Source organism: Canis aureus, chromosome 21, assembly GCF_053574225.1.
Source record: "Canis aureus isolate CA01 chromosome 21, VMU_Caureus_v.1.0, whole genome shotgun sequence".
Taxonomy (NCBI): Eukaryota; Metazoa; Chordata; class Mammalia; order Carnivora; family Canidae; genus Canis; species Canis aureus.
The window spans coordinates 11493192-11518401 of record NC_135631.1 but is presented as its reverse complement, the minus strand read 5'-3'; the positions used below and the strand labels follow the sequence as shown (position 1 = coordinate 11518401).

The 25210-nt window shown below is 50.7% G+C and overlaps 1 protein-coding gene and 1 long non-coding RNA gene across 6 annotated transcripts in view; one reads left to right on the top strand and one right to left on the bottom strand.

Annotated features, from left to right (window-relative positions):
- Nucleotides 1-25210, bottom strand: part of TSPAN18 (tetraspanin 18) — a 186911-nt gene that overhangs the window by 83360 nt on the left and 78341 nt on the right. The window lies entirely within an intron of this gene.
- Nucleotides 5313-10451, top strand: LOC144292534 (uncharacterized). Of its 3 annotated transcripts, none has more exons than XR_013359901.1 (5): nucleotides 5313-5529; nucleotides 7422-8264; nucleotides 9093-9331; nucleotides 9485-9581; nucleotides 10115-10451. It is a non-coding gene; the product is annotated as an uncharacterized LOC144292534 (long non-coding RNA). The 3 variants fall into 3 exon arrangements; XR_013359899.1 differs by having other exon boundaries at nucleotides 9075-9331; nucleotides 10115-10450; XR_013359900.1 differs by having other exon boundaries at nucleotides 9075-9331; nucleotides 10214-10449.

Below are 25210 nucleotides of genomic sequence, written 5' to 3'. Positions count from 1 at the left end.
GGGAGGGCTTCCTGGAGAAGTAAGGTAACTCCCTCGGCATCAAGGCTGCTGGAGACAGAGAAAGAGTACTTATCTGCCAGCCTTTGTTGGCTGCCCACCAGCATGGAGCTAGGAGCCTGCCTTTGTCTCAAATCATGAAATGAACCCAGCAAGGTGGTCCTATTATTTCACTCTACAGGGGAAGGAATGGGGCTCAGAGAGGTAAAGCTACTTGCCCAAGGTCACAGAGCCAATAGGAAGGAAAATGAAGATTTGAACCCGGGTCTTCGTGTTCAGCCAGGAGCCTGCCCTGTCCCCTGAGTCATGGACAGCTAGGACCGGAGGTGGACACTGAGGATCACACAACATGCAATAGAGTTCAAAGCTGGGCAGGAATGTTTCTGTCGGAGCAGTAGAGGTAGGCTTCCTGGAGGAGGTGCCTTCCAAACGTGGAAGCTGTAGGCAGGCAGAGAGGGGAGGAGGGTCGTTCCTGGTGGAGCAGACCATGGACACAGAGGCACAGAGGGGGAGTGCAGAGTGGTGCATTGCCTTACTGGAAAGATGTCAAAGGAGGCATTGTTGGAAAGTAAAGTCCCAAGGATGTCCAGGATATTCAGGCCCAGGCTCTGCAGAAGGCCTTGAAACATCAGTGAAGACTGGCAGTGGGAAGCCACTGAGGTTCCTTGGATAAGTGAGTGTCTCTGAAGCCAGGGAGGCGGTGGGGAGGCTGTCAGCTGAAGGAGGAGAGCGGCCACTCTGCAGACTGCTGCAGGGCCGGGGAACAGCAGGTGCATCCGGGACCTGAGACAGTGGGGCTGGCGAGAGGGGCACAGCTCCGGGGGGCCTGGCCAAAGCAGGCCAACAGTGTCTGGCTGCAGGGTCAGAGGAAGGGGTCCCTGAGAGAACGAGGATGCCACAGAGAGAAATAGATCTTTCTGGAATAGTGTGGTCTGGGGGGACTACAACAGGCAGGTTCAAGTGTATCGGGCCATCCACGCGGACAGAGCAGCCCCGAGGTAGGGAGGTTCTTTTGGTGCTGGAGAAGGGTCACATTGGAGATGCAGAATCGGAAGTCCTCGGGTAGAGAACTGGAAATAGAAGCTGGGCTGAGGAGTCGGGGACAGAAGGACCGGAAGGGAAGGACGGAAAAAAGACAGAAAGGGAATGAAGGAATCATGCATCCATTTGTTCCTTCACAACACAGACGTGCTAGGAGTTGTGCTGGGCGCTGGGTACACAGACGTTGGCAGGATGCCTTGAAGGTGTGGATGAAAAGGAAGAGGCTCCGAGGCGCCGGGGTTCAAATCCCACGTGCTGGCCACTGAGGATGGTGGGTGCTAACCTGGGGCACGGATCTGGACCTCCCTGTGCCTCATTGCCCTCCTCTGGAGAAGTGAGTATAATGATGCGTGTGTTGTATAAAGTGGGGAATCAAGCAAGATGACATATGACACAAGACAAGTGCCTGGGGAGGTGGCTGGCATCCACCAAACTCAGTAAGGGGAGCGGTCTCCTTCCTCCCTCCTTCTCCCTCAAGCCCTTCCATCAATGGCCTCTTCACTGTTCCTCGAACACCCTGAGCTGCTCCACCTCAGGTGGTCTGGGCCCTTGGCACGGGCTCTGGCTCTCCCTCTGCCTGGCATCTCTTATCCCAGATCTTCACTCAGCTCCCTCCTTCATTTCCTACAGGTCTCTGCTCAGATGTCACCTCCTCCAAAAGGCCTTCCCAGACCAGATTGTCGTGGGCCCTCCAGTCACTCCCTGAAGGCCAGCTCCCTGAGAACAGAGATTTGGCTCACTGTTCGCCCAGCACAGAAAATATGGCCCAGTGCATCGTAGACACCCACACACATTTGTGAAGGAATGAGTGAGTGAGTGAATGAATGACCCAGACACTCTGACTACCTGCACTTTGCCAACAGGACAGGGGAGCGGTCAGTGCACTGTGTAAATAAGCAAACTGACATCCAGGTCTCGCTCTGTGGGGCCTGCCTGCTTCAAAGTTCTGGGGTCCCCAGGCCTGTGAGGGCTCAGGTGAGGGACGCTGAAAGCCACGGACAGAGAACCGTAACGACACTCAACAGCTCTAGCGTACCATGAAGCCCTGACGTCTCTCCTTTGGGCCACATCTTTCGTCTGCGTCCAGAGCTCCGAGCACACATCTTTCCATCAGTTACCAATGTAGGAGACAGCCTTTCAACAGGTCTGATGGGGCGGGACAGATCAGGGTTCCCAGATGACCTCTTCAGCTTTTCTGCTCCCGCCCAATGCCAGAACTCAAACCACTGTCTAGTGGACCACAGCTCCACAGGCCTAACACGACAGCAGCATGGGGGCTTTTGACAAAAACTCTTCCTTCATTGTGAATTAGTTGGCAACATTTAACAAATGGGAAGCATCTCTTGAGTTTCAGGACGCCTGGGTGGCTCAGTGGTTGAGCATCTCCCTTCGGCCCAGGGCGTGATCCCGGGGTCCTGGGATCGAGTCCCATATCAGGCTCCCTGCAGGGAGCCTGCTTCTCCCTCTGCCTATGTCTCTCCTCTCTGTGTGTGTGTGTCTCTTATGAATAAATAAATAAAACCTTAAAAAAATCTGAGTTTCCAACTTCTTTGTTTTTAAGTCCGGAAGATCTGAAAATACTGGACCAGCAAAGTAGCTTTTGTCATTAGATGGAGGACAAGTTGAAGTTTGTCATGGTCCTTGCGGCTCCCTGGTGTCACCCAAGCCAGAAAGCCACGGTCTAAATGCCCATTATCACTGAGCCTTGGCTCCTGGTTGGTTTTTCGGTCTGTCTCTCACCCGCTCACTTCTTTATGCTAGCTGCCTGGCCCCTGTGGGAACCTGAGTGATTCCTAGGCTAAGCGCCTTCTGCCTCAGTTTCCTTATCTGTAAACCAGATGATCTTCTGTGCTAAAATCGAAGAAGATAATGAACATGCACATGACTACAGACTATGAATGCTATTGAACTGATACTTGGTAAATAGTTCTCTTTCCTTGTCCCGGCTAGCTACATTGGTCCAGCCATTTGCTCTCCAATAGGTAAAAAAAAAAAAAAAAAAAAAAAAAAAAAAAAAGTAGTGACTCCTTGATGCCAAGTGCCCTAGGAGACATGGGAATGCGGCGGCATTCACAAACTCTTATTAAAGAAGTAATCCAGCAAATCAATCTGTAATTCCAGTTTGAAATATGTGCCATGAAGGCAATAAATTGAGTGGAATAAGAGAGAAGAGGAAGGTGTCCCCAAGGAGGTGGATCTGAGCCGAACACTGAAGGATAAGAGGGTGAGTGCAGAGGGCTGGGCAAGTGCTCTAAACAGAAGGAACAGCCAGTGCACAGCCCTGATGCAAGAAGGGGCCCTTGCTGTTCTAGGAACTGACATGAGGCTGGTAGGGAGTGGGTGAGATGGTGCATCAGAGTAGCGATTTTATTCTCCGTGCAGTGGGAGCACAAAATGCTGAGAGGCATGGTTGCTTCACACTGCCTTTTCCCAAAATGTCTGGGCTGTAAAATAACAATAAGCTACTGCTACAAACTTATTAAAATGGCTAAAATCCAAAAAAGCTGATAATACCAAATGCTGGTGAGGATGCAGAGCAACATAGACTGCCATTCATTGTTGATGGGAATGCAAGCCGGTGCAGCCACTTTGGAAGATGACTTGGTTGTTTCTTATCAAACTAAACATACTCTTACCATAAGAACCAGAAATCGTCTTCCTGGGGTGCCCGAGGCACCCAGTCGATTAAGCATCTGACTCTGGGTTTCTGCTCAGGTCATGACCTTAGGGTCCTGAGATTGAGCTCCACATCGGGCTCCACACTCAGCGTGGAGTCTGCTTATCCCTCTCCCTCTGCTCCTCTCCGCCCTCGCCTGTCTCGCTCTCTTGAATAAATACTCTTTTTTTTAATTTTTATTTATTTATGATAGTCACAGAGAGAGAGAGAGAGAGAGAGAGAGAGAGAGGCAGAGACACAGGCAGAGGGAGAAGCAGGCTCCATGCACCGGGAGCCCGACGTGGGATTCGATCCCGGGTCTCCAGGATCGCGCCCTGGGCCAAAGGCAGGCGCCAAACCGCTGCGCCACCCAGGGATCCCTTGAATAAATACTCTTAAAAAAAAGAGAGAGACACCATCTTCTTTAGTGTTTACCCAAATGAGTTAAAAATTGCTGTCCACACAAAAAATGGCACACAAATGTTTATAGGGGCTTTGTCCATGATCATCACCACCAAAAAACTGGAAGCAACCAAGATGTCCTTAAATAGTATAAAGAAACTGCAGAACTTCCATACAATAGAATATTATTCAGCAATAAAAGAAATGAGCTATCATGCTGGAAAGAGACATGTGGGAACCTTAAATGCGTATCACTTAGTCAAAAAAGCCAATCTAAAAAGGCCACATACTGTGTGATTCCAACCATGCAACATTCTGGAAGAGGAAAAACAATAGAGTCAGTGAAAAGATCAGTGGTTGTCAGGGGTTGGGGAAGGCAGTGAGGACAGGGAATAAGGGAGGGAGTGATGAATAGGTGGGACACAGGGGCATCTTCGGGCAGCAAAACGACCCATACGGTAATGATGGGCACGTGTCAGTACACATTTGTCAAAACCCATACAATGTGCAACACCAAGAGCGAGCTCTAATGTAAATTATGGACGTTAATTAAAGCCTCAGTGGCGGGTCATCAGTCACAACAACTGTTCCACAATAATGCAAGATGTAAATAATAGGACAAACTGCCGTGGTTGCATATTTTGGGAACTCCCTATTTTCTGATTAAATTTTTTGTAAACCTAAAACTGCTGTAAGTAAATGAAGTCTATAAATTAAGACATAAATGTATACATATATATATTTATTTTTATATATATTTTAAAGATTTTATTTATTTATTCATGAGAGAGAGAGAGAGAGAGAGAGACAGGCAGAAGGAGAAGCAGGCTCCAAGCAGGGAGCCCGATGTGGGACTTGATCCCGGGTCTCCAGGTTCACCCCCTGGCAGGCGCCAAACCGCTGAGCCACCCAGGGATCCATATATATATATATATATATATATATATATTTTTTTTTTTTTTTTTAAATCTGGGCTGAAGGTAGAGAGACCGGGTTAGCAGGATGGGCTGAGTGGCAGGGGGAGAGCAGGAGTCCACGGGGGAGATGGTGGAGGCTTCCACGAGGGTGATGATGGAGAGGAGGAGGGTGGACCCAAGAGTTACTTAGGGGGTAAAATTCACAGGACCTGATAGTGATGGGCTGTCTGAGGGCATAAAGGCGGGAGCGAGTCAAAGAAGTTTCCTTGGCAATGGCCCTGACAGTAGGTGGACTGAGGCTCTATTCATCGCAGGTGGGCTGCAGAGGGGGGAACAGGACTGGTGGAAGAAAGCCGAGAAGCCAGTACAGAGCTTGTGGAAAATCCAGATACTAGGGATGTGGGCCTGGAATTTCGGCAAGCAGTCTAGCTGGAAGGTCGGGAATCTTCTTCCTCCTATGGAAGCGAGCTCAATCCAGCCAGCCTGTCTGGGGCCCCTACTCAGAGCGATGGCACTGTAGGTTTTCCCATGGCGACCTCAGCCCTGCAAAGGTTCTCCCCATCCCTCCACAGATAGGAAACTGCGTCCCAGAGGAATCAGAGGCCCTCCAGCCAGCCCGCAGCAGGCTGGTCATGGGCTCCCACCTCTTCGCCACCTTCTTTTGCAGGATTCCAGAATGCCCTTTCCCCCGTGCACCTGTTCCCAAAGCCCCGGGCACACCTGGTCTGGAGCACACACACGAGTTTCCTAGCTGGGAAGGTAGCTTCTGCTGTGCTGCAGAACATGGAAATGGGTCTCGAACACCCCAAGCTGCTCCACCCCCAGCTGCTTTGGGGAATATTCTAAATCACCTATGGTCGGGTAGACCAGGTTTTCACAAGTGGATAATTTGAGCCTGAGTTCAGGCTGAGACTGTGACAAAAATGATAGGTGACAAAACTGTCCCCCTTCCTCTGGTCCAGTGCAGACATGCGAGTCCTGGGCTCAGGAGGGACCGAGGGACAAGGGGAAACTATGGCCAAGAAGGGAGGACAGAGATTGGGGCAGGTGGGAAGGCAGTGGAGACAAGCCAAGTGGGGTCCGGGCTGGGGATGGACGCTCAGCCAAGCTATCTGGAACCCGTTCTTTCTAGATGTTGGCATATGGGCCAGGTGATAGAGGCAGGGCCGGGCAGACGGCAGGGAGGGTGAACGCACGCTGTGTCTTCGTTCCTTGCTTCTTTCGCGCCGACTGTTTTATCCCACATCCCCAGAACCCTGGGCTTGGTTTCTGCCTCTGCTCCCTCTCTCCATACTTCTCCCCCAAGAGCCCATCCCCGACCTCCGGAGGCCCAGAGTGGGGCACACCGAAGGCGGCGACACAGTCATCGCTTGATTCGACTCTCCCACCCATCCGTCCATTTCATAGATGAGGCGACTGAGGCTCGGGGGGCAGTAAGGGATCTCAGGGTCACACAGCTTCAGTGTCAGGGAGCCAGGTCTCAGATGCATCCCACCTGGCCCCCAACATGAGCTCAGCATCAGAAATCATACAAGACAGGAGCTCTCCAAGGGTGAGGCCCCTCCTGAGCCTGCGGAGCACTCATCGATGACGCCCAAGGCCTGCTGGTCTTGGTCAGTCTATGGGTTTTCCACGCTGGGATCCCTGTCATGGGTTCGGTTCCATCAGGGACCTGGAAGGGCAGCCCCAGAGCCTGGAGGTACCCGGATGGGGCCTGAGGTCAAATGACGGCAGCGAGCCTGGGAAGCCATCAGGCTGACAGGAAAGATTAGGTGGGTGCAGTGTCCCGCGCCCCTCAGGGGCCGGTCACCCAGGCAGCGCCCTCACCAACTAAAGGCTCCAGGGCAGGCAGGGAGCACCCTAGAGTCCAACATCTTCAGGTGCGGAAGAAAGATCCTCCCAACCAGGTAAGGCTAGGGCCAGCTGGGCACAGGAGCCTGAAGGCCAGGCAGGGGGAAAGGCGTCCAGGAGACATGACATTACACGGAGAGTAAAACCCTGCCCTTCCCCGGGCCCCCTGGACAGCGCCACCTGTTCCGGCTGACTCTTGCTCTGCTCAGAATACGAGCTCCTGTGCGTGTCCAGCCAGACACACAGGCCACACAGACACTAAGAGGCAGACCCATGGCATTTATTTTTAAAATAAATCCTTGGCCCTACCACCTGCTAGCTGTGTGACCTTGGGTAAGTTACTTAACCACTCTGTGCATCAGTTTCCTCATCCCTAAAAGGAGCGAGAGAAGATGAGGCATATAAAAGTCTGAGCACAGCGTCAGGCACACGGCAAGCTTAGGTGCTCGTCCTGGAGATACAGCCAACAGCCCTGCGGATGATCCAAAAAAGCCTGAGGTTCATGTACCAGTGGAGGCAAGCTTTTTTAATTTATTGTTATTATTTCTTTATTTTAGGTTTTCCCTGCTCTAGGAAAGCCCTGGTTAAAAACACCCGGTTTCCAAGGCCACCTTGCCTTGCGTGTGCTACAGGCCAAGCCAAGCAAGCACCCAGCGCTAAGCACACTACCGGGAAAACAAGCCGGCAGGGTCTCTGTTGTATAAACCCGGGACGTCTGGGGGTCCACAAAGAGGCCTTGTAAACGAATCCAGGCCCCGGGTGATAGGGAAACCCAGACGGCCGCCCTGACCCGTTTCTATCGGGCTCAAGCGCCACTCCAGAGACATTCCAGAACCCTTTAACGAGACAGCCAGACCTGGCTCCTGTTTCCTGGTCACAGAGAGCTGCAGGCCTCACTTGCTTGGGCCACATCCAGTCCCGCAAGACCAGCCTCGCGCCAGGAGGGGTTCAGCCCGAGGACTCCGCAGTAGACGCCACGAGCGCAGCAAGGGTGACAAAAGGCGACGGGACCCCGTGAGAGGTGAAGGGGGTGCTGGAGTCGGGCACACCCCCACATAAAGCTCCCCCGGTGCCTGGCTGTGGAAGGTGCTGGAAAAACATCAGCACCCACCTGCCTGCCTTCTAACAGTCCTTTGCCTGGAGTCAGAGAATTAAAGGGACCCCTTTGTCCACTTGGATGCTGAGAAGACACCGAGGATGCTCAGGTCAGACCACCTCTGGTCTCGTGGCGTGGGGCCCTGAGCAGCACCCACGCCCCCAAAAGCAGTCAACCTCTCCCTCCTCCTCAGCACCACCCCTCCAGCCGGGGCACACTCTGCTGTTTTCCTGGCCCCACTGGACTACGAGAATCTGTTTGGTGTCAGTCTCTAGGACCAGAAAAGACTTCGTTGAGGACAGGGGTGAGCAGAAGTTGAGTTTTACATTCCCAGCACCAAGCAAAGTCCTTGGCATGAGCTGGTGCCTATGCGTCTGTGGCATCGATGGACGGATGATGGAGGATGGATGGATGGATGGATGGATGGATGGATGGATGGTAGCAGTGTCCCCGTGAAAGCATCAGATGTGCAGTCTGTCCTTCCTCAGGCTTCTCCCCAGAGGAAACAATTATCTCAACAATCACAGCACAGTTAAAACAGGCCCTACAGGAAGCCCGGCCCATGTTTACACCGAAACCTCGTCTCAGTGGGTGCCGAGGAGCAAGCCTCCAAATCACAGGCACAGACCCTTGGGCCCCGTGCTTTATCTCTGTGCTTTCTCCTTCCTCCCATTGTCCAGCCTGGCTTCCCACAGCCCCAGGCAGGGGCCAGCTTTGTTTTGGAGGTCACAGAGCCCGGACTGCCCCAAGACGCAAGGTGGAGCAGAATGACCCACTCCCCTCCTGGGGGAATATTCTTTTCAGATCTTTCCCAGAGACCCTCCCCTCTCAGCTTGGTTTCCTCAGAGACACAGAGGCCACCACAGCTCCTGTCCCTGCCCCCTTAGCCTGCTGGCTGGTGGTCGGAGGCCCCCAGAGAGGCCACCAGATAAGCCACACCAGATAAGTCACCAGGACCAACAATTTTGAAGGCTTAAATAATGACAGTTAGAGGGGGCGGGGAATGAGGGGCACTGATCCAACCTTCCCTAGCAGAGGGGGAAGCACCCAAATGCACAAGTGCCCAGAACCTAGAGATTTCTTTTCTTTCATTCTTTTTTTTTTTTTTTTTAAGACTATTTCTTTATTTAAGTTCGGGGGCGTGCAGAGTGAGCGAGAGTCCGAGCAGTGGGGAGAGGGAGAAGCAGGCTCCCACCAAGCAGGAAGCTTGTTGGGGCTCGATCGCAGGACCATGACTTAAGCTGAAAGCAGACGCTTATCAGACTGAGCCACCCAGGTACCCCAGGAGCCTAGAGATTTCTTAGAACTCAGCTGAACTTGAAGAAACCCGGAGGCCTTAACTCCCAACTCCCAACTATGACAATGAGGCAGGTTTGACTCTGGAGGGAAGACCTGGGAAAGCAGGACATGGTGGTGGCGGTGGTGGTGGCGGTGGTGGGGTCAGTACCAAGCCTTGTGTTACAGCTGATTTCCAGCAGCTGGCCACGGAGCAGAACTCCAGAATGTGTTCGTTCTTACAGCCAGGAAGAAGCAGGCCCCATACATCCCAGGGTGGCCAACTCCTTTCTCTTGCTACCTGGCCCTAATGAGCTCCTCTAAGGGGCACAGAGAGGGATACAAGGTGCAGAAGACAGAAACATCTCACGGCAATATCCATTCTATCCATCCTGTCCTTAAACCTTAGTGGTGACCTTCCGTTTCTGATGATGTAATGATACTAACGCAGCTCACGTTTACTGGGAGCCAGTGCTACACCACGAGCATTTGCCGATCCTCCCAGTAACTCGGCGGCGGGGGGGGGGGGGGGATTTTACAAAGGTTCAGAAATCTTAGGCACCTGCCTGATGTCACACAGCCAGGGAGTGAAAGAGCAAGTGCTCAAACTCAGTCCCCCCTGCTCATGCCAACCCTTAGCTCCTTACAATCCCCACAAGCTGGTCTGGGAGGACTTAATATGATACTGTGGGAGAAACTGAGGCCCTAACCAATGATTTCTCTCTCTTTTGCTCTTGGGAGCAGGGTCAGTTCTTCATCTAGAGTCTGACATTTTCTCAGACTCTTTCTCCCCAGGCTGCTGGCAAGTTCTTAGAGAGGGGTTATAACTCCAGGGCAGAGAGGGCGGCTGGCCCTCAAGTACTCCTGTTTCCCTTCCAGAGTGAAAAGTTGGGACTGGGAAGGGAACAGCCAGCCAGGAACTACATTTCCCAGCCTTCTTTGCACCTATGTGTCCATATGACTCATTCTCACCAATAGGAGTGGCAGTGGTGTGATGAGGAAGCAGAGGAGCTGTCTCAAGATTTTCTTCCTCCTTCCATGGTGATCTTGGAAGCCACATGTTGAAGATGGAAAGGAGTAGGGGCCCCAAATACTGTGTGGAAAGCCACCCTCCACTTCCCTGAGGAGTTGCTGCATGGCAAATAAACTTGCATTATGTTAAGCTGCTGAGATTCATGGTTTATCTCTTGTGGCACCCAGCAATGTCCTCACCAATATGCTAGTCTCAGGCTCTTCAGGTATTACCAACTTTCTCATTCACACTTGTTATGGAGAATGCCTGCGAAGGCCCTAGCAACCCCCAGAACTCAGATAGAAGTTCATTCAGTCCCTGATAGCCCCAGCACTTGACCTCCCCCCTCAACGTGCAGCAGTGACTCTCTCCCTTCCCTGCCTTTCACAATCAGACTTCTCTCAAAAACGTTGGCTGCCCCTCTTGTCACCATTTCCAAATCTTCCACTCACTTCTCAACCCCATTTCTCTATTGCGGTTGCAGATTGGAGTCTCTGGACTTCTCAGAACCTTGGTTCCTGTATCGAATGGCCTCAACTTTCAGGAGCACAGCCATCCACACAGCCTGTCTATGCACCTGATTTATTCTGACCCTCATGACTACCTCAAGGGATCATTATTCAGCTCATTTCTAGACATTTCTGCAGACACCTACTGTGTGCTAGACAATGTTCCAGAAGAGGAAGAGAGGCTAAAAGAAGAAACTAGCCCTCCCCCCCCTTGAGAAGCATTCAGTCCACGTAGGGTAGTCTATTCTGTTTCTCAGACAAGGAAACCAAGGCTCAGAGAAGCTAAGTGTGTAAAATAACATAGCTGATTAGTGACATCTTGCCCACTGACCTGACACACAGGAATCATCTGAAAAAGATGATCAACGAAGCTAAGGTACTTCAAAACCTTTATATGAGTCTAACTCGGAATGCCCATATGGGGACAAAAAAAAGAAATAACACAATCCAGGCTCATCTCCTCTCCCACCTTGCTGTGTTATCTGTAATGTTCTACTTAAAAGTCAAGTGCTCTTAATAATCCCCAAGGAGACCTAAGGAAATATCTTGGTCTCAATTTTAGCTCCATGCCAAATAGTCCAACATCACATTAGTCCAAATTATTTGACCTGACAAAGTTACATCCCCTCTCTGTGCTTCAGTTTCCCTGATGTACTATTTGTTTATTTATTTATTTATTTATTTATTTATTTATTTATTTATTTATTTATGAGAGACACAGAGAGAGAGGCAGAGACATAGGCAGAGGGAGAAGCAGGCTTCATGCAGGGAGCCTGATGTGGGACTCAATCCTGGGACTCCAGGATCACACCCTGGGCCCAAGGCAGGTGCCGAATCGCTGAGCCACCCAGGGATCCCCCTGGTGTACAATTTGAGGGCTCACCTAGATAATGGCTTGGGCTCATGCAGTCCTCAATGTCTGTAACTCTAGGACATTCTTACTTGCTTACCAGACACTGGGAGCTGCCTCACGCATTCACTTGACCCTACTACTGGGTTAACATTTTACTAAGCGTGTTACAAGGTTGAAGTCATCGGTCTTCCATAACAACCCTACGGTGTAAGCGCTGTCATCTTATAGATGAAGATACCAAGACACAGAAAATTTAAATAATTTGTCCAAAGATGCACAGCAAGTAAGAGGCCAAACCAGAAGACAAACCAAGGAGTTTAGCTCTCCAGGGTTACATCGGCCCCTCCCACAGTCTCCTTTGTTTGCGAAAGGTTCTGTCCATAGCTTCTGAGGAGCAGGCCTCGGACATATGACCTTGCCCCTTTGCCACAGCTGATTGCACCAGGACCCAGGGCAGTCCATCCCCTGACCTTTGGAGGGAACGGCACAGCCTGGTGTGCTTGCACCATTCAGGCTTGCACAGGGAGGAGGTTCAGGGGGCATGGCCAGGTGTCTGTGTGGTGCTGACCCGAGATCCATGAGGACTTGGGAGTCCACTTATCAGATGGTTATGGTCAAGATAAATTAGCAGACAGTGCTGGCCAAAGCAGAGAGAGCAATGAGCCACCTGGAGGGATCCTGACCAGAGATAGAATTCCTCAGACAGTTTTCTGCTCCAGGAGCTCACAGGTGCCCCATCTTTGCCCCTTGGATTTCCTGGAACCTCGAGTGTATATTGACAGCAAGCGCAGGTGGCCCTCTGTCCCCCGTAGTCCCAAGGAACTTGCTGAAACCAGAACCTCTGAGCAAATCGATTTCCCTTCTCCTTGCCAGATACCTTTGCTGGGTCTGAATGCACCTTTATAAAACCAATACATTCATAATAAGTAAGCCATTGGCTCAGGCTCTGGACTTTTCCGTAATATAGAGATTTGTGCTGTCACAATATTTACTGTAATAGGATTTGACAAACAGAGCACTGGTGTGAGAGACAGTATGTATAAAAAAAAGGGTGGGGAGAGATAGAAGGTCTAAAAAAAAAAAAAAAAAAAACCTTCCCAGCTCAAGAAAATGGAAAAAGCAGAGTGCATAACAGAGGGGAGAAAAGTCAATTAAATCATGATAATTACTTCCGCTGCCATGCCCGAGAGCAGCATGAACATCTATTAATTAGGATTTCCATGTTGACTGTGGCCATTTGACTTCAATGAGGCTGCCAGTATGCTCAGTAATAACATTCTCCCGGAGAGCAAATGTGTGAAAATATTTTTACCCTGACAATTAGCAGTTTTAAAGAACTCTAAACACACACACACACACACACACACACACACACGTTCCCTGGGTCCCTGAGGTTGACATGAAATGCAGCAGTCTCCGCAGCCCCACCTCCAGTCCCAGAAGTCCAGATACCCTAACCTCACTCCTTATAATCACCACCTCCTCCCAGCTCTCTAATGAGCACTGAGATGCCTGGAGGGGTGCAAATTCCTACACAGAAGCACAGAACAGGAGCCGGGAGTGTTATCTTGTCCAGCTCATGCTTCTGGAAAGATCAGCCCAAACCACTCAAGAGAAGAGTCTGGCTTAAGGTTGACATTGAAGGATAGGGGTTCAGGATGAGTTGACTCCATCCTCAGAACCAGATTCACATCTAGAAACCAGAAGCCTCGGTGCCTTGGATACCAGTGAATGGTCTAAACAAACCATAACACTTGGGTCTGAGAAGATGATCCTTTCTGTTGCGACAGGCAAAGACCTGCAGCGTTTGCTTGACTGTCAGGCCCAGCTGTGGACGATCAGGGTCATGAGTGGTATAAGAGATCAACTGGGCCACTTGGCAAATGAGGAAACTGAGGCTCAGGGATGTCAGGAGGTATGCTTTGAGCAGCACGGTCAGGATTCAGGCCTAGGCCTCGAGGGGCCCTAGCCAGGGCTCTTGCAGTGAGTGATACAGGCCAATCTAGGACACATCGTATTATATATATATATATATTATATTAGTATAATAACTATTGCTATATAGCATCTGGCACATAGAAGAAGGCAATAAATAAGAATTAATTTCCTTCTCCCTTCCCCTGTAAAGACAAGAGAAAGACATTGGTTGCCCTGTTTCTCAGCCATGGGGGGTTAGGTGGAGGATGGAGGGACAAGGGCGAGGGGGTCTCCTGCTCTGCCCCCAGTGAAGCTCTCTCAATCCCCTCAACTTGGTCCAGCAGGACTTAATATCATACAATTGGGGAAACTGGGGCCCAGATCAATGATTTATCTCTTTTGCCCTCAGGAACAGGGTCCTCTTCTCTTTCTTCTCAGAGGAGAGAAGCAGGGAGCCAGGTCTGAGACAAATGTGGGCCATTGGGCCAACCACCCTTCAACAAAATCAGTGCCACCTCCTCGCCTGCCCTAATCAGCTGGAAATAGAGAACCCAGGCCAGAGGGGATGAGGGGGAGCAGTGGTTGCTGAATGCTCTCTGGCCAGCTGGTGGGGCTGAGCCAGGAAATCCTCTGACCCTCAGGCCCCAGGCTCCCCCTGGCCTCAGAGCCAGGGAGTGGGGGTGGCGGGTAGGGAGGTGGAGGAAGGTCAGGGTCAGGGCCCAGGAGGCCTGTGTCCTGGAGGATGTATAGAAATAGAGTCCTCTGCACGGGCAGGGCGGCACAGGCAGGGCTCTCGGAGGGAAGTGGGCTTTCCTGCCATTCACCACCAGTTCTGTAGCAGCCAAGTTAAACAAGGGAGATTGCCCGCATCACACACCTAGCCAGAGGCAAAATTTGGATATCCTGACTTGCAGACTAGTGCTCTCTCCTCTCCTAGCCTAATAAATGTTCAAGGCTGAAGGGAGCAGATATTAGCACTCCAAGAATCAGAGGTCTGCAGACAGACTCTCCAGCTTCTCGAATGGGTGACCTCAGCTGTGGGACACTCGTCTCTGGCCTCAGACTTTCCAACTACAAGGCAGGAGTAATCGCAGGTACCCCTGAGCACCGTCATCAGGCTGGATGTAAGTGAAGCCACACTGGGGAAGTGCCTGGACCGTAGTGGCTAAGGGTTTGGGCCCAAGGTCAGTGGCCTGGGCAGGCTTGAGTTCCCATGCCTCATTTCCTGTCTGTGAAGTCAATGGGGGACAGGGAAGGGCCACCCCACAGGTGCTATACCTGAAGCCCTTTGCACTGCACCTGGCACAGACTGCTGGGCTGTGGTTGGAATGTGGATCCCTCTGCACCTCAGGGGTAGCTTGACTTAGAGTTCCCTAGCCTTCCCTCGCCTGTAATAGAAATAGTCATCCACACCTTTGCCCAGATCAATCCTCTGGCGGGCACTGACTGCCTGCCCTTGACTTTGGGTCTCACCATGTGACCTGCTTTGACCAAGGAGATGTTGGAATAGAGGCATGACTGTCCCTGCATGGTGGGGAGGGCCCCCTCATGCTCTGGTCAACTCTTGTGAGAACATGTCTCTGTGGCCCCTGCCCCTTTAGCCTGGGCCCCAGAAGAACCACATAGAGAGGAGACCAGAGGTCCCAAAGGCTGTTGCTTTAAGGAGGATGAGAGACACATGGAGCAGACTCAAACCCCATCTGCAGTCAGAGCCTGGAGCCTGGAGTCCAGGCCAGGCCAGCCCAGCCAGGGTGCAGTCGATCCACAGCCCTCGAACATGAGAATAAACACTGCTTTAAGCCACTGAGCTTTGGAGTCTCTTGTGGCATTATTCTGGTGATGTCATCCAACTCCCATTTTACTATGAGAGAGAGAGGTTAAGTGACTTGTTCAAGCTCACAATGCTGGTAGACAGCAGAGCGGGGGCTTGCCCAGAGCCTTGGGCACGCTCTTAGCTGCCTCTCCAGCATTCAGAGGCAGTGATGCACAACCGGTATCCCCCGAGGGGTTGCCAAGCAGGCAGGCCCCGCACCTGCTCCTCCGGCCTCACACTTTCCCGAGAAGGAATCTTCATTAGAGTAACCTCATCTCACCTGGGTGGCTCAGCTGGTTAGGTGGTTGCTTTCAGCTCAGGTCATGATCCCAGGGGCCTGGGATCGAGCCCCAGCATCGGGGTCTATGTTCAGAGGAAAGTCTGTTTCTCCCTTTCTCTCTCCCTTTGCCTCTTCCCCTGCTCGTGCTCATGCCTGCACACTCTCTCTCTCAAATAAATAAATAAAATCTTTTTAAAAAATAAATAAAGTAGCCCCATCAGTCTGTGCCGGAGGCTGTAAACCACAGTTCTGGCACCAGAGCCCAGTTGGCCGCAGCATCCCTGCCCTAAATGTCATCTGCACCTGAGCCAGGGCACTCTGATGTATCACCTCCCCATGCTTCCTGGGCAGGGTCAGAGCAGAGGAGAAATGAGGAAGAAGGAGAAGCAGACAGCAGTAGAAAGGGCAGGCTGCCAGGCCCTGGCTGGGCTGGCCCACCCCCTGCACCCAGACAGCAGGCAGCCTGGGAGCCAGATCCTTCCAGTAAATCTACACTCACTTTGATTTGGAGACAGAATTCACTGGAGACGGCAGGTTCAGGGAGAGCAGGAAGGGACAGGAGAAGCAGGCAGTCAGCATCAATTTCTCATCGACTCATTCCCCAAGTGACTGTCAGGGCAGAGTCTCCAAATGTGCGCAGGGCCCTCAACTTCTCTGAGAAGGCAACTGTTACAGCAGAAAGAATCGGGGGTGTGCGGTCAGATGGGTGTCATTCCTGGCTCTTTGGGCCTCAAAACCCAGAGGAAGGACTTAAGATCCATCCCCAGGGCTGCTGTGAGGACTCATGGCTTATGAGCACCAGGGCCTGGCTTACACTTCAATGCAGGACTGCACAACGGCCACTACTATTCTCTGGTGTTGGGCTGTGCCAGGGGCACACATGGCACTCAATTCTGATGACCCAGAGGAGAAAATACACAGATGCTGAAGACAGGGACAAGCACAAACATACCCAGTGTGGTCTCCTGCCACGTTCAGTCAAGAGTGATGCAGAAATGGCAAATGTATGGCATGCGTGCAGCCCTTCTCAGTCTCGTCCGTGGCAGACATCACTAATTGATTGTAGCCCTCTTTGCTGATCAACCCAGAAGGGACCTTACGATGCTCTCGGCCCGGTTCCTTGGCAGGTGCTACGATGGCTCAGAGTCGGCACTGATAGGAAATCCTATTTACCATCCCTGCTCTCGTCCAGCCCAGTTTTCTCTGCTGCAGCATCCAGGCTCCTTTATGTTCCCAGGACACCCAATCCTGTTCCCACCTGGGTGCCTCTGCTGGCCCCTCTGCCAGGCACGCTCCTCCTCGTGTCCCATAGCTGGTGGCTCTCATGCTCCACTCCCAATGGCTCCTCCTCAAAGAGGTGTGCTCCCTGACTACTCGGTCAGAAGCAGCAGCAACCATGATGCCCTGTCATCAATGTTTATTCTCTGCAGTGCACCTACCAGGAGCCACATTCATCTAAGGTATGTATTTAGTGTCCTCACCCCAGCATCCTTGGGCCTAGAAGAATTTCCAGCATCGAGTAGAGGCTCAATAAATATTTGTTGAGTGACTCCCATCAATCCTCAACAACTCAGACTCTCCCTTCTCTCTCTCTCTCACACATACACACACACACACACACACACACACCCCAAAAAGAGCAGAGGTGATGCCTTAGGTGGCAGGCCTCTGGACCCCACAACCCTAGTTCTGAGGGTGATCTCTGAGCCCAGCAGCCCCTGGGGAGGGGTGGACCAGCAGTGTTGCTGGGGAAGTAAGCCTCTGGCCTCTTCACTCTGAGTCACCTTCTAGGAATGGGGATGGGTTTATTTTGGGGCCGTGGTTTCAGACCTTAGATGGGTTGAGAAGGACATTGAGGTGACAGGAGAGATGCTCCCAGGCCCTGGTTCACCCTGGTCTGGGCCCAGTTGGCAGGTCAGGGTAGAAGGTGCATCTTAGCTGGGAGGCAGGAAGCCCCCCACCGCCACATGATAGTCCGGAGTCCGGGTGGGCCTCCACTTCCACACTGGCCCCAGCCTGGGGTCTCCTGGGCACTTCCAGCCCTGAAGGTCCGCATCTGCTCTCACCTCTCTCCCTACTCACCATCACCGGCGACCACCCTGGAACCTGGATGTGACTGCTCCCACTCATCACTCCCATACCCCCTCCCCCCAAACCTGATTTCCTCTGTCTAGAATGTTCCTCTGCCAGCACTTTGCAAGTCCAGCTTCTTCTCATGATGCAGGTCTTCACACAACGGTCAGATGGGTTTCAGTCCCGGCTCTCAGGACTGTCACCTCATCAAAGACATACCCGACCGCCCCCTAATATTGTTTCACGACCTCTGTAGTGCTTTCACTCCCTGACATCCTCTTGTTTATTTGCTTCCTTTAATTTTCCTCTTCTATCTCTGCCCATCAGACTTCAAACACCATTAGGCGGTACCCTGCAGGCCCTGTTCATAGCTCACATTCCTACTTGGCTGGCACTCTGTAGAGGGTCAATAAGCTATTGGCGAATGAATGAATGAACGAATGACACTGCCCATGATTCCCTGCAGGATCGGGTCCTCCTAAATGCAATTCCTCTCTGAAGCTGCTGTGCTAACCCAGGCTTGGTGAACTGCATGGAGTAGACACATACCAACTGTCAGTCCAAGAAAGAGCTGTGTCTTTTTCAGGGCCTCGGATTCCACACCAGTAAAAGGAGCCACTGCAACAAGCCAACACTTTTCAAACCCCATGACCGGAAACCTTCTGGAAGGGGCTCCCACCTGCCGCTTTGCTACTGTAGGTCCCTACTCAGCAAATGAGCAAACTCAAGACAGAGCCTCCTAGTAAAGCCCTGTCCCTCCTGTCCTGTCCTGTCCTGTCCTGCCCAACAAAGGACCAACTCTTTCTTCTATGAAATAATGGGATGGGAGATGGTAGTTGCCTTTTTTTTTTTTTTTTTAAACATCCTTACTCTCCAACAGGAAGAGGCCATCAGCCAGACCCAGATGTCAGTCCCGACTTTTAAAACAAATTTTTATTGGTAAAGGAAATGAAGTCTGGGACCCTCCACCCTGGTGCTCTGCTGACAGGCCACAAACAATGAGGCATTTTCCACCCCACAATGAAGAAATAAACCGCCTGAGGACTCCTTTTTTTTTTTTTTTTTTTTTTTTTTTTGCTTTTGTCTGTTTCCTATTTTGGGCTTCCTTTGAAAAAGTGGTTTTGCTGCTTTATAAAGTTTGATGATCTCTGAAGGATCTGTCTCTGAGGCCCCGTTCCCAGGATCTCTGCTCCCCTGATCCTTGTTTTCACATGTCAGCCTCTGCTTTGCTCAGATTCTTCTCCAGGTCCGGGTGTGCCTGCATGCTGCGTATGCAGAGCTGGGCTGCTGGACCCCGAGGAGCCAGGATGGCTCTGCCCTGCGAGGGGCCCCCTGGTGCTCTGCTGCTGGCCACCGTGCTCTGGCCCACACACTCCTTCCTGGGCCCGTTGATGCCAGCTTTTTGCACATTTTGAAAAAAAAAAAAAAAAAGGCAAGATAATAGCACTTGATGTGTATTTGGCGTGTATGTCATAAGGCCAGGGCCCAGAGCCGTTGTACAACCTCCAATTTCAGCCTCACTCAGAGAGACCAGTGCCCTATTCCACATCACACAGTGAGGAGAGGCCCAAAGCCAGTTTTTTTTTTTTTTTTTTAAGATTTTATTTATTCATTCATGAGAGACACAGAGAGGCAGAGACACAGGCAGAGGGAGAAGCAGGCTCTCTGCAGGGAGCCCAATGCAGGACCAGATCCTGAACCCCAGGATCACACCTTGAGCTGAAGGCAGAAGCTCAACCACTGGCGTCCCCCAAACTCAGTTCTTAGAGGAGGACTTCCTCCCAGCAGTGCTTGCTGAAGAGAAATTTCAAGAATGCTTTGGCAGCCCATCCGGGATGTGAGAAGCATAAACTGTCTCCAACTTATTCACCCTGTGCTCCTGACGCCTGGGTGTGGAGCACTGGGGCAACCCCTCAAGCACAACCATGTTATGATCCCCGCTTTGCCCTGTGGAAACTGAGGCTCAGAGAGCTTATGTGAGTGCCCGTGATCGTACCAAGGAGTCCCGAGCGGACAAGATGGGAACGGCACCCGCATTCACTCCAAGCGAAGCCTCTTTCCTTTGTGTCTGTCCCCACGTCATGGCCATGGGTCCCTGCCCACAGGGCATTCAGCTGGCCTTTCTCTGCTCAGGGTCATCTATCTGGAAGCAGCTTGACTGAGCCCCTATCTTGCAGAGGAACGAAGCACCAGGCCGCTGAGGCCAGGGGCAGGCTGGAAGGGATGCAGAAAATCCAGGACAAACTTTGGGCCACTTCGAGAGTAAGAGACCAAGCACGGTAGACCAGGGTGGGTACGAGGTGAGGGGTATGTGGGGCTTCCGAGAGGGCAGGCTCTAGTGCTGGGGGGCTCCACAGAGACACAGCCGTGCTCTGTCATTTCACTAATTAACTCACACACACAGAGTATTTATCTCTGTCACAGAGCAAAATAAGTCATTTGTGCGCTGTGTGTGTGCTGACAGGTCCTGGCGTTCCTGGGAAGCCCAGAGGCCCCACGGGGCCGGGAGCAGCAGCTTCCCTGGGCTGGGGGCTGCCTGCACCACCCCCACCATCCCTCGGATACCCCTTTGGCTAAGAACCCACCAGCCCCTCCTCCAGCCCAATGAGACTAGTTCATGAACCTGGTGTGTGCCTTAATGAGAACGATGCCGGACTCATCAAGGGATGAGTTGGGCGGGTAGGCAGCTGGAGAAGTCATCCTGTCATCTGCAGAGCTCCCTGTTTCCCATGGGGCTTCCTTCTCTGACTTCCCCCTTCAAGTGGGGATTGGCTGGTTCTGAAGGGGTATAGAAGTCAAAGTAACTGCTACTCCCCAACCAAAGACAGACCCTGACTTCCGGCCCTAACTTGGAACTCATCTTGGGCTTTATGTCGGTATCAGATTCCACCTTAAATACAGACACATACACACCCCAACCTTCAGACACCTAGAGCCCTCGAGCTGTTACCCTTGTCGGAAACACCTCCCACATGGGGCCCCCATTGGGAATGCCAGCCCCACCTTATCCAACAGGGATCTGTTCTCCATCCTCCAGGAACCAGATGAGAGGGTCACTCTCTGTGAAGACGAGTCCACATCCCCCATCGGTTCCCACCCTGTGTTCCAGCAGCACATGATATGCCCTCTGCAAGTGTTTATTTGCATGTTTGCCATCCCCCCTGGACTGTCTTCCATGAGAGCAGAGGAGTCCTTTAGCTTAGCGCTGCTTCTATTGTACAGCAGAAACAGAAAATGCCTGGGGGTGCCTGGATGGCTCAGTCAGTTGAGCGTCTGGCTCTTGATTTCAGCTCAGGTCATGATCTTGGGGTCACGAGACTGAGCCTTGCATCAGGCTTCGTGCTCAGCACCACATCTGTTTGTCCCTCTCCCTCTGTTCCTTCCCCAGCCCCCACTCATGCACTCTCTCTCTTTCTCAAACAAATAAATAAACAAAATCTTTTTAAAAAAAAAAAAGGAAGAGAAAATGTCTAGCAAGGAAGGAAAGAGCATAGCAACAATAATCACAGAACTGAGCCCCTGCTATGAGCCAGGCACCTGGCTAAGCACATTACAAGCTGGAGTTCATTCCACAATTACCATAACCTGAAGGAACCGAGGCCCAGGGAGGTTAAGTCATTTGTTTAAGGTCATCCAGCCAGGAAGTGGCCAGATCTGAACGTAAGCCTGCAGATCTGCAAAAAACAGGCTAGTTAGGCCTGCCAGGCCACGGGCGACAGAAGTCCCAGCCTGGAGGCCCTCCTGGCGGAGACCTGGGATGCTTGTTTTGACTCCTCACAGAGAGCTGCGTGATTAATGTCCAGGTGCAGCCTGTAGAAATAGGCCGATGGCGACGCATGGTGTAGATGGCCCTGCCTGTTCACGGGGTTCACTGTGACAGCTGTCATCCCAGGAAGTGAGCTGACCCTTCTATCCTCCTTCTGGGGCTTCTTCATTTCACCGGCTACAGCCAGTTTTGCTAAAGAGCTTGTCGGCATATCAAAATAGTGCTGTGACTCCCTCACTGAGCAAACCTTTGCAGATTCCCAACTTCATACTTGGAACTAAAGGAAATTTTTTTTATCTTATTTTTTATTTTTTTTTAAAGATTTTATTTGTTTACTTAAAAGAGAGACAGAGATAGCAACAGAGAGCATGAGTTGAGCTGGGGAGGAGAGGGAGAAGCAGGATCCCCACTGAGCAAGGAGCCTGATGCAGGGGTTTGATCCCAGGAACCCGAGATCATGACCTGAGCCAAAGGCAGATGCTTAACTGACTGAGCCACCCAGGTGCCCCAGGGAATGTTTTTTTAAAAAGCATAAAATATGGTACAGGCCATCAAGGAGTGTATCACTAGAAACCTAATAATGCTTGTATTTCTAATTCTATTTCCAAGGCTAACGGTAGAATGTGACTCTCTCTCTCTCCTCACATCCTTTGAATGGTGTTGAGCGCCTAATGGAGGCTGTTAGAAAACCAAAACATCATTATGTCAATAAACATCAACAGAGACACAATCTCCCAGTGGGATAGCAACCCGTGAAAAAGCAGCAGCTAGAGTGTGAGAAGGCACAGGCGCACGTATGCACGCTTGTGTACGTGGATAAAACTCCATTGACCAGGGAAGCGGAGGTATTTAAACCACGTTTGTAGAGCAGGAAGTTTGTTATTTTTTAGGGATGAGATAGATATTATCCAAAATATTCCCCACTTTTAATTTATTTTATTTTTTATTTTTTTAAGTAGGCTCCCTGCCGAACATGGGGCTTGAACTCACGACCCTGAAATCAGTGCTACCGACTGAGCCAGCTGGGGGTCCCCAGATATTAACTAAATTTTAAATTATTGATGCCTGGTGGTTTAGTAATATTCAGAAACGACAGTGCAGCATGCATCTGCCTCAGCCTTTAAAACTTAGGGAAAGTGGTATATACCCCAAGGATTTGAAAATAGGTCCTCAAACAAGTGTATGTACACACGTGCTCAGAGCGGCACTAGTCACAAATACCCAAAAGACATCTGGAAACAACCTGGATGTCCAACGACAGATCATTGGGTGAATAAGTTGTAGTAGATTCATACAGTGGACTATTATTCAGCCTTTAAAAAGGAACAGAGCACAGATACATGTTACAATGAGGATGAACCTTTAAAATATTATGCTCTGTGAAAGAAGCCACACACAAAAGGTTCCATACTGCATGGTCCCATTTATAGGAAAAGTCCCCAAGAGGCCAATGCTTAGAGAGAGAAGGCAGGATTGACCTAGGGGAGAGGAGAATGGAGGGAAACCGCTTTCCTGGGTAAGGAATCTGACTTTGGAATGATGGACATTTCTAGAACTCGATAGGTGGTTGTACAACACTGGGAATGAACCAAATGTCACCGAATCCTTCACTTCAAAATGGTTCATTTTATATTATGTGAATTTCACTTCAATAAATTACTTAGCAATTTTGGTGGGGGGGAGGACTTAAAAACATTTTTTTTAAAGATCTTATTCATTCATGAGAGACACACAGGGAGAGGCAGACACAAGCAGAGGGAGAAGCAGGCTCCTCTCAAGGAGCCTGATGTGGGACTTGATCCTGGATCTCAGGATCAGGCCCTGAGCCAAAGGCAAACAAATGCTCAACTGCTGAGCCACTCCCAGGCGTCCTGGGAGATTTTTTTTTTTTTTTTTTGGTCTCTTTTAAATTTTTCTTAAATTTTATTAATTTATTCATGAGAGACACAAAGAGAAAGGCAAAGACATAGGCAGAGGGAGAAGCAGGCTCCCTGCACGGGAGCCTGCTGGGGGTTTTGATCCCAGGACCCCGGCATCAGGACCTGAGCCAAAGGCAGACGCTCAACCACTGAGCCACCCAGGCGCCCCTGGACTTCAAAAATTTTTTTAAGGAAAGCCCAGGCTTTCCCAATGATAAAAGGCAGAGGTGTAACACAGGGCGAAGCACCAGTTCCAGAACTTGGATCTGCTCTCTCTTCTAATCCTGGGACTTAAGGCAATCACTTTTGTGTGCTCTCAGCCTCAGTCCCCCTTTCTAGAATGAGGCCTCATTTTGTTTGGTTTGGTTTGGGTTTTTTTTGTATAGGAACTAATTTTATTTCAAAAAAGTCTATATTGTAGGCATCCTAAAATCTTAAACAGGATTCCGGACACCCTAGGCCTACAGAACAAACAAATAACACAAATCTGCCCCACCCTCTGGGGTTGGAACTAAATGTTGGACACCAAAAAGGACATGTCCTTTAGTACATAAGTCTCTGAAATCATGTAAATATAGAATACTTTATAGCAAATCAGCATGATTTTATTTAAAGATTTATTTATTTATTTATTTATTTATTTATTTATTTATTTATTCATGAGAGATACAGAGAGGGAGGCAGAGACTCAGGCAGAGGGAGAAGCAGGCTCCATGCAGGGAGCCCGATACGGGACTCGATCCCAGGACCCCAGGATCACACCCTGGGCCAGAGGCCGATGCTCAACCACTGAGCCACCCAGGTGCCCGCAAATCAGCATTAAATACAAGTCACTGAATTTTCATAACTTGTCTCGTAGACTGAAAGTCCTGTACATCCAACACATCACAAGTAGAGTCAGATTTCAAGCCCAGGCTGCTCTCACCAACCATACTGCCTCCCCCCAAAGCACTCTTGTCACTGTGGTCCAGGAGAGCTGGTGGACGCTGAGCCTGGCATATATTGAGATAAACACCAAGCACCAACCCGCCCCAGATCCACGCCGCCGCCTCAGCCGCACAATGTTCAGTCCTGAGCAAATGAGCTGGGTCATTCTGTCCCACATCTCACCTGTGGCTCTTTGCTTCTCAAATGGTTTCTTTCTTATTTTTTGGCATCCACTGATGCGAATTTCCTTGAAAGCAAACTTCAAATTCAAATCCTTTTGTTACAAAAACAACATTATCAGACACTCTTCGTGTGCCAATTGCCTTACTGGGTTCTGGGAATACAGAACTGAATAGGCTTTTGCCCCAGTTTCGAAGAAGTCGCAATGGAGATAAATGAGAAAATAAATAAGTGTTCTCAGTATGCTAAGCTCGGTGATAGATGTCTGCTCAGGGTATGCTGGGCGTGTGTCAGAGGAGCTCACAGGGAACTCAGTGTGGCCTAGTGTTCAGAAGGTAAGTCTGGTTCAAATCCTACTTGTATCAGTCACGCTGAGCTGTGTGATCTTGAGCAAGTCACCCCACCTCTCTGGGCATGGTTCGTAAAATGAGGCCAATGATACCTGGATTAAAGCATTGTGCTGAGGATTAAATAACTGAGGATAAATTAACCTGTGAAGCGCTGAGAACAAGGCCTGCTACCTGGCAATTGCTACAAAATTAGTGCTAGCTCTTATTATTACCAAGGTCTCTGCCTGTGGAGGGTGTTGGCCTGGGAAGTTCAAGAAGGACACCCAGTGCGCCGCAATAGCGCCAAGTGCCAAACCAACTCAGGCATGTTTTCAAGTGAAAGTCCCTGATGAAATGCAAGTCTTGTATGAATAAGGGCAATCACAGTTATCACAAG